Source organism: Rhincodon typus, chromosome 24 (assembly GCF_021869965.1).
Source record: "Rhincodon typus isolate 14 chromosome 24, sRhiTyp1.1, whole genome shotgun sequence".
NCBI lineage: Eukaryota > Metazoa > Chordata > Chondrichthyes > Orectolobiformes > Rhincodontidae > Rhincodon > Rhincodon typus.
Window position 1 is genome coordinate 22,489,806 of NC_063355.1, and position 9,661 is coordinate 22,499,466.

Genomic DNA, 9,661 nt, shown 5'->3' on the forward strand with positions numbered 1-9,661 from the left:
CAGTACTGCATTAGGTTGTCAGCTTTGACTTTTGTGCTCAAAGCCTGAAGTGGAAATGGATGTAAATGGAAACTGATTCTGTGATTCAAATCTATGACTCAGAGATGAAAGTATCGCCTGCTGAGACATGGCTGACTCTGATTCATTACTCACCACTTCTCATTTAATATTAGTTTCTTTGTGACAAATTATACTCTAACTCCACTGTAAATACAGTAATTAACGTTTAACATTTATATAATCATCTATTAATTTTAAGGAGGCCTCATTGCTCTTAAAGGGTTCATATTTTTAACGTAATTGTGATTTTATGTTGCTTTTGACAGGCATTGCAGTTCTATTTTCATAGTTTGATTTTTGTAGCCCTTGCTACCTAATTATTTATACTTTGTACCTCTCCAGTTTGCGAATATATTTATTCTGCTTTCTTTTTTGTTTTATGTTATCCTTAACTATTTCATCATCTATAGCTATCTTTTTAGGCAAGTAGAACTTACGTTCCTCATGGTACAATCTGGCTCTGTACCATGTCAAAGTCTATTTTTGAACACCTCTCACTGATCTGTTATTTACCCACGAACAGATGTTCCCAGTTTACCTGGACGCATTTATTAATCATAGTCGGGGGCAGGAATGTCTCCCTGGACAAGCAGGTCCAGGTTCAAGACCCACCAGTTCTAGAGGTGTGTAATAACGTTTGTGAACAGGTTGATTAGAAAAATAGGCCATTAATCACAGCTTCGTTTGCATCAGAAGCATTCAGGATACAATCATTGATTATTCCAAATTTGTTCATTAGTTTTGGCCTCTTACATGTTATCCAGAATTCATGTGATCTGAGTACTAAGACCAATGAACTGTTCTAGCAGCTCATGAATTCCCAATGTATCTAAATCATCACAATCATGTTCAGAAGCACTCTTGGAATGTGAAAAGGCCACTCCACATCCAGCCCACCGACAATACATAATAGAGACCTCGGGTTTTATAGCACAGAAATAGACCCTTCAGTCCAACTCATCCATACCAACCAGATATCCTAAACTGACCTAGTGCCACTTTACAGCATTTCACCCATATCCCTCTAAGCCCTTCCTATTCATATATCCATCCAGATGCCTTTTAAATGTTGTAATTGTACCTCCACCACTTCTGCTGGCAGCTTGTTACATACACAAACCACCCTCTGCATGAAAATGTTGCCCCTCAAGTCCCGTTTAAATCTTTCCCCTCTCACTTTAAACCTATGCCTTCTAGTTTTGGACTGTGCTACCATTGGAAAAAGACCTTGACTATTCACCCCTATCCATGCTCCTCTATAATGTCGCTCCTCTATTACGTCACCCTTCAGGCTCCGACACTCCAGGGGAAAATAGCCCGAGCCTATTCAGCCTCTCCCAATAGCTCAAACCCTCCACCCCTGGCAACATCCTTGTAAATCTTTTCTGAACACTCTCAAGTTTAACAATGTCTTTCCTGTAGCAGTGAGACCAGAACTGAATGCAGTATTCTAAAAGTGGCCTAACCAATGTCCTATACAGCCTCAACATGACATTTGAACACCAATACTCAATGCTATGACCAATGAAGGCAAGCATACAAATGCTTTCTTCACCACCCTGTCCACCCACGACTCCACTTTGAAGGAACTATGCATGTGCACCCTAGGTCCCTTTGTTCAGCAACACTCCCCATGGCCCAACCATTAATTGTAAAAGCCCTGTTCTGCTTTGCCTTACCAAAATGCAACAACATTTGTCTAAATTAAACTCCATTTTCCCGTCCTCAGCCCACTGGCCCATCTGATCAATTTCTCATTGTACTTTAACATAACCTTCTTTACTGTCTACTAAGCCACGAATTTTGGTATCATCTGCAATACCTCCTGTATTCACATCCAAACCATATACATAAATGACAACAAGCAGTGGACCCAGCACCAATCCATACGACACACTGCTAGTCACAGGTCTCCAGTCTGAAAAGCAACCCTCCACCACCAGCCTCAGTATTCTATCTTCTAGCCAATTTTGTGTCCAATTGGCTAGCTCCCCCAGATTCCATGTGATCTATCTTTACTAACCAGTCAACAATGCTGAACCTTGTTGAATGCCTTGCTGAAGTCAATTTAGACAATGTCTACCACTCTGCCTTCATCAATCTTCTTTGTCACTTCTTCAAAAAACTGAACCAAGTTAGTAAGACACAATTTCCCATGCACAAACCCGTGTTGACTATCCCTAATCAAGCCTTGCCTTTCCAAATGCATGTAAATCCTGTCCCTCAGAATCCCCTCCAACAACTTACCCACCATTGACATAAGGCTCACTGATCTGCAATTCCCTGGTTTTTCCTTACAGCCTTTCTTAAATAATGGCACCACATCAGCCAACCTCAAGTCTTCCAACACATCACCTGTGGATATCGGTGATACCTCAGCAAGGGGCTGAGCAATCTCTTCCCTAGCTTCCCACAAAATTCTGGGATACACTTGATCAGGTCCTGGGGATTTGTCCACATTTATGCATTTTGAGACATCCAGCACCTCCTCTTCTGTAATATGGATATTTATCAAGATATCACGATTTATTTCTCCAAGTTCCCAAACTTCCATGTCCTTCTCCATGGTAAATACCCTCATGAAATACTTGTTTAGTATCTCACCCATCTCTTGTGATTCCACACATAAGTGGTCTTGTTGTCTTTAAGGAGTTTTATTCTCTTCCTAGTTACTCTTTCGCCCTAAATGTATTTGTGGAATCTCTTTGGATTCTCCTTAACCCTATTTGCCAAAGCTATCACATGTCCCCTTTTTGGCTTCCTGATTTCCCTCTTAAGTATACTCCTACTGCCCTTTATACTCCTCTAGGGATTCACTGGATCCCAGCTGTCTAGACCTGACATATGCTGCCTCCTTTTTCTTGACCAGGGCCATAATTTGTCTAGTCATCCAGCATTCCCTACACCTACCAGCCTTGTCTTTCACACTAACAGGAATATATAGTCTCTGAACTCTCACTATCTCAATTTTAAGGGCCTTCCACTTTCCAACTGTCCCTCTTACCTGCTCTCCCAATCAACTTTTGGACGTTCTTGCCTAATACCATCAAAATTGGCCTTTCTGCAATTTAGAACTTTAACTTTTAGATCAGGTCTATCCTTTTCCAGAACTATTTTAAAACTAAGAGAATTATGATCACTTGCCCCAAAGTGTTCCCTCACTGACACCTCAATCATTTGCCCTGCCTTATTTCCCAAGACAAGGTCAAATTTTGCTCCTTCTCTGGTAAGTACATCCACATAATGAACAAAAACATTTTCTTGTACGCACTTAACAAATTCCACTCCATCCAAGCTCTTAACACTATGGCCATCCTGGTTTATGTTTGGAAAGTTAAAATCCCCTCCCATTACAAGGTGATCATTCTTAGACATATCTGCGATCTCCTTACATATTTGCTTCTCAATTTCCCACTGACGATTGAGGGGGTGGGGGGGGTGGCTATAGTACAGTCTCAATGAGATGATCATCCCTTTCTTATTTCTCAGTTCCACCCATTTAACTTCACTGGATGTTCTCCCAGGAATAGCTTCCCTAAGTACAATCATAATTGTATCATTCACTAAAAATGCCACTCCCCCTCCTCTCTTGCCTCACCTTTATATCATTCTTCTAGAATCTATACAGCAAGAGACTAAGCTGCCAGCCCTGTCTATCCCTGAGCCACATTTCTGTAGTAGCTATGATATCCCAGTCCAATGTTCCCAACCATGCCCTGCCTTACCTGTCAAGCTTCTTTCGTTGAAATAAATGCAGTTTAATTTGTCAGTCTTGCATCGTTCTCTGCCTTGCTGTTGCCTGCCTTGACTATTTAATTTGCTCCTCTTCTCTACATTACCAGCCTCAGACTTCTCTCTTTTCTCACTCTCTTTTCTCACTCTTTTTGGGATCCTTTCCCTCAAACCCCCACCACAACCACACCCCCCACCCCCTACCATTTACTAGTTTAAAGCCTCCCGAGTAGCACCAGCAAATCTTTTTCTGCCCTACCTCACCAAAAATCTGTTTATTTCTCATTTTACCAAGTTAAATTATTTCATATTTGATGACAAATCAACAAAGTAACAGTAAGGAACACTTTACATACTTCTTGAGTTAGCAAGAAAAGTGCCTCCATCTGTTTCTGTGGTATTGCAAATCTAACCACTATCATTATTTTTGATCGTGGTTCTGCAGCTGATTCAGATAAATACTACTAATTTCCTTACATATGTATATCATTTCTACAGGACATGAACAAAATCATAAATGGTTAAAAACTATACTTTCTTGTACTTTTTTAAAACAATGGACTTTTAAAATGACTGTCACAGATCACATGACTTGCAGGTTGGCAAAAGGTTCTGGAACCTTCTTACAGTGGGTTACAGAGGGATATTGCTTTGGACAGATCATTCTTGTGGAATTTCTTACCTGTTATTGTGTGGACATGCAGCAAAATGTCAATAAAGAAAGAGCTTAGACTCGCAATCTCCAAACCTGGCTCATGCCAAAGGAGCCATTTTGAAACTACCCACCTCCTAAAATGTATTCAATGGATTTCAGCAAAAGGGTGGAAACTCCTTTGTTAACATGAGGAGCTCATTAATGGCATCTGTTATCTGTTTACATTTTTGGAGAGCTTTAAACATACATTTTCGAACTTTTAATGAGTCTCAGTACAGAGAATATCAGTGACCCCCTAGTTAACACTCATGCCTGTCTGAAGTAACAGCTGAGCTGAAAGTTAAAACCTCCTCAAAGCTTCTTTCCAAAAAGAATCTTGAAATCACTTGGAAATACTAACTGAACCTCTGACTACCCACCTTGTCTAAAGCTGCCGTTGCTTCTTGTTGCCTTAACTCTGAAGAAAATCTACTCCTGACTCCAAGCATTTGGACTTTTTATCTTTAAGTGAATTGCTGAATGCTGTAATAGCCTGAGATGTGATACTTTTTTTAACTATATCCTCGATGTGCATATTTGCTTGTTTTTGCATGTTTCCCTATGTTTGTGCATGTTTCTGTGTGTCCATGTGTGCGTGTTTCCGGTGTGTATGTGTGTATGTGTGTGTTCCCTGGGTGTGTGTGTTAATCTTATAAAACCATTAGAGGTATAACTTCGGTTCTGGTCTCTTATAAGAAGAAGCTGCTTCAGTTACCACTGATTGTTGTGAAAGGCTTGGGTCCAAGTTGCTGGGGTTAAATTGGTTGAGAAAGATTCACCTAGCTTGGCTCAACATTTTTCGATTGGAAAATGGCTGCCTGAGCAAAGTCCTAATTAAATACCTGGATGTTTTTCAGGAAGGTCTATGGACTATCAAAGGAATTAAGGCCACCTTGCATGTTGACCAGGAAGCAATTTGACAATTCTACAAGGCCCTCCCAGTGTCATTTATCTTATGGGTAAAAGTAGAGGTAGCAATCAGAACGATGGAAAGTGAGGGAATCATCAAACCAGTCAAGTTTGCGGAATGGGCAGCAATGGTTGTCCCAATTGGGAAGCCCGATGGGTCGATTCACCTTTGTGGGGATGTTAAACAAATGGTAAACTGCTTTTCGCAGATGGGTGAATAATCACTCCTTTGCATAGAGGATTTATACACAAAGCAAGAAAATGTTGGTGGTTCCATCCTTCACATTTGTAGATTAGAATAAACATACATGCCCTTAGCAGAACCTCTCAAATCCTTAGGAAATCCCAAACTTCTTTTCAACTGCAGAAAGCTACAGTACAGTTCTATTTGGATTTATGTAAATGATTTGGATGTAGGTGTGGGAGGGTGGATTAGTAAGTTCGCAGACAATATGAAGGTGGGTCAAGTTTAGATAGTGCAGAGGGCTGTTCTAGGTTACAAAGGGAAATTGATAGGATGCAGAGCTGGGCTGAGAAGTGGCAGATGGAGTTTAACCCTGAAAAGTGTGAGGTGATTCATTTTGGGAGGACAAACTTGAAAGCAGAATACAGGGTTAACGGAAAGATTCTTGGCAGTGTGGAGGAGCAGAGGGATCTTGGGGTTCATGTCCACAGTTCCCTGAAAGCTGCCACCCAGGTGGATAGAGTTGTTAAGAAGGTGTATGGTGTGTTAGCTTTCATTAATAGAGGGATTGAGTTCAAGAGCCGTGAAGTTATGCTCCAGTTATACAAAAGCCTGGTTCGGCCACGTCTGGAGTATTGTGTCCAGTTCTGGTCGCCTCATTACAGGAAAGATGTGGAAGCGTTGGAAAAGGTGATTTACCAGGATGTTGCCTGGAATGGAGGGAAGGTCTTATGAGGAAAGGTTGAGAGAGCTAGGGCTTTTCTCTTTAGAACGACGAAGGATGAGAGGTGAATTGATAGAGGTGTACAAAATGATCAGAGATATAGATAGAGTGGACAGCCGGAGACTTTTTCCTAGGGTGGAGGTAGCTATTATGAGGGGGCATAGTTTTAAAGTGAGTGGAGGTAGATATAGGGGAGATATCAGAGGTAGGTTCTTTACTCAGAGAGTGGTAGGGGCGTGGAATGTATTGCCGGAGAGGGTAGTGGAGTCGGCCTCATTATGGGCATTTAAGTGGCTATTAGATAGGCATATGGATGATAGTATAAGGTAGGGGTGGAGGTTAGATAGACCTTAGGTTTAGGGTAAAAGTTCGGCACAACATCGTGGGCCGAAGGGCCTGTACTGTTCTATGTACAGTGGCATTGTGTCTAACCATTTTTTGATATCACATGGAGTGAATTTAGTTGGCTGATCACTGGTGTCTGTGATGCAGAACACCGGAGTAGGCCAACATGGACTATCCACCTGACCCTTCTGACTGAAGATTGCTGTGAAAGCTTCAGCCTTATCTTTCGCACTGGTGTGTTGGTTCCTTTCAAAATTGAGCATGGGCATATTTGTACAGCTTCCTCCTCCAGTGAGCTGTTTAATTGTCCACCACCATCCACGACTGGATATGACAGGACTGCAGAGCTTAGATCTGATCCATTGGTTGTGGGATCACTTAGCTCTGTCTATCACTTATGCTGTTTGGCATGCAAGTTGTCTTATTTAGTGGCTTCACCAGGTTGACAGCCCATTTTCAGGTATGCCTGGTGCTGCTCCTGGCATGCCAGCCTGCAGTGTCCATTGAACCAGGGTGGATTCACTGACTGGATGGTAACAGTTGATTGGGGGAATATGCAGGTCCATGAGGTTGAAGATTGTGATGGAGTACAATTCTGCTGTTGCTGATGGCTCACAGTGCCTAATGGATGCCCTGCCTTGGGTTGCTAAATCTGTTTGAAGTCTGTTCCATTTAGCAAGATGATAGTGCCACACAACATGTTGGAGGTTATTCTCAATGTGAAGACGAGACTCCAACTCTGTGGTCACTCTTACCAATACTGTCATGGACAGATGCATCTGCAGCTGGCAGATTGGTGAGGATGAGATCAAGTATGTTTTTGCCTCTTGGTTCCCTCACCACCTGCGTCAGACCCAGTCTAGCAGCTATGTCCTTTAGAACCCTATCAGTTCACTCAGAACATTGGTGGACATTGAAATCCCCCACCTAGAGTACATTTTGCAACCTTGCCACTCTCAGTGCTTCCACCAAACATTGTTCAACATGGATGAGTACTGATTCATCAGGTGAGGGAGGATGCTACACGGTAATCAGCAGGAGGTTTCCTTGCCCATGTTTTATCTAAAGCCATAAAACATCATGGAGTCTGGAGTCAATGTTAAGGTCTCCCAGGGTAACTCCCTGCCAACTATATATCACTGTACTGCCACCTCTGCTGGGTCTGTCCTACCAGATAGACAGGATATATCCAGGGATGGTGATGGTGGTAACTAGGACATCGTTTGCCAGGTCTGATTCTGTGAGTATGACTTTGTCAGGCTGTTTCTTGACTCACCTGGGAGACTGCTCTCTCAATTTTAGCACAAGCCCCTAGATGTCAGTAAGGAGGACTTTGCAGGATCGACAGGGCTGTTTTTGCCGTTGTCTTTTCCAGTGCCGAGGTCAGTTGCAGGCAGTCCATCCAGCTTCATTTCTATGTTGGGACTTCGTAGCTATTGATACAACCGAGTGGCTTGCTAGGCCATTTCAGAGGACTGTTGAGATTCAACCACATTACTGTGGCTCTGGAGTTACGTGTAGGCCAGGACAGGTGAAGATGGCAAATTTCCTTCCTAATGAAGGACATTAGTAAGCTAGATGTGTTTTTCCAAGAATCGACAATGGTTTCATGGTCTTCAGTAGATTCTTAATTCCAAATATTTTTTATTGAATTCAAATTCCACCATCTGACCTGATGGGATTTGGACCTGGGTGCCCAGAACATTAGCCAAGTTAAACCCTCCAATGTCTATTTCTTTTTTCAATGCCGATGTGAGCATGAACAATCACACTTACTGACAATCAGCAATTTTTTCACTCGATAATTATGTTGATGCTTTTTAAAAATGCTTTATTTAGCTGTAATTCTGTGATAATGAAAATCAAATTTATCACTATTTCAGGTGAAACCTCTACATTTGCAATTTCCCCTTGAATATCAGCACCAGTGTAATTTATTATTCCTCCTCTTCTAGCAAAAGAGGAATGTGGTCATATTTCTCCACAACCTACAAAACTGGCTATTAAGAATATTTAATCCATTTCCTTCCTTTTTCTTGAAATAACTACCGATGTGCTTGAGAATACCCAATGGTCGTACAAACATGCAGAGTTGCTACTTTTCCCATTATTAACATGTCTGTTCTTCCCACAAAGCATGGTAAACAATTCATAAGGGCCAATGTTCTTTAATACTTCAATAAAACTCCTGTTCCTTTTTAGTGTAAATGATTGACACCTATGCTGAAAAGTACTGAAATACGTATCAGACAATGATTCATCAGGATACCCACGTGGGCAGAGTGCAAAGCGTTCCCTCATCAGTTTCAGCACATTGCTTATTTTTTCAATGGCATTCTTTGTGGTCCAATCTTGTAGCTCAATTGTCCGAGTGGCCATTTTCTATAATCTGTGGTGTTGTCTGATGTCTTTCTAGTACATGCACACAAATCTCTTGACGTAGATGAACGCATATCCTGCTATAGATTCAGAATTTGTGGATGGCATACTGCGTGACGATTCATTATTGTCCTGGCTGTAGTTTGACATGGTTGACCACACCACTGTCCTCCATGTCATTCAGCTGATGTGGTAGTGGGTTCCATTCTTAAACTGTACAAGGCAGAAAAGCATCTGCAGCGTTCTCATCCTCCATCTGATCTATCCCAATGACACATCATTGGGCCCCTCCCATTTCTCATTGACATACTCGCCCTTGGTGAGATTTGAAAACTCACCAGTTTCCATACATACATTATACCATCAAGCTGTATCTCAGCAACACTATTCTCTACAGTTTTCCACATGCCTGATATCTGGACTTTCAGAATTTTCTCCCAATTAAGTATTTGGAAAACTGAAGAGATTGTTTTCAGTCCCCACCACATTTTTGAATCTGTAAGTTTTAGGTTTGATCTTGACAGATTGTCCAAAAATGATCGATAAGAAAGCATAAGTGATCTTACTTAAAAGTAAGATAACAAGGTGTAGAGCTGGATGAACACAGCAGGCCAAGCAGCATCAGAGGAGCAGG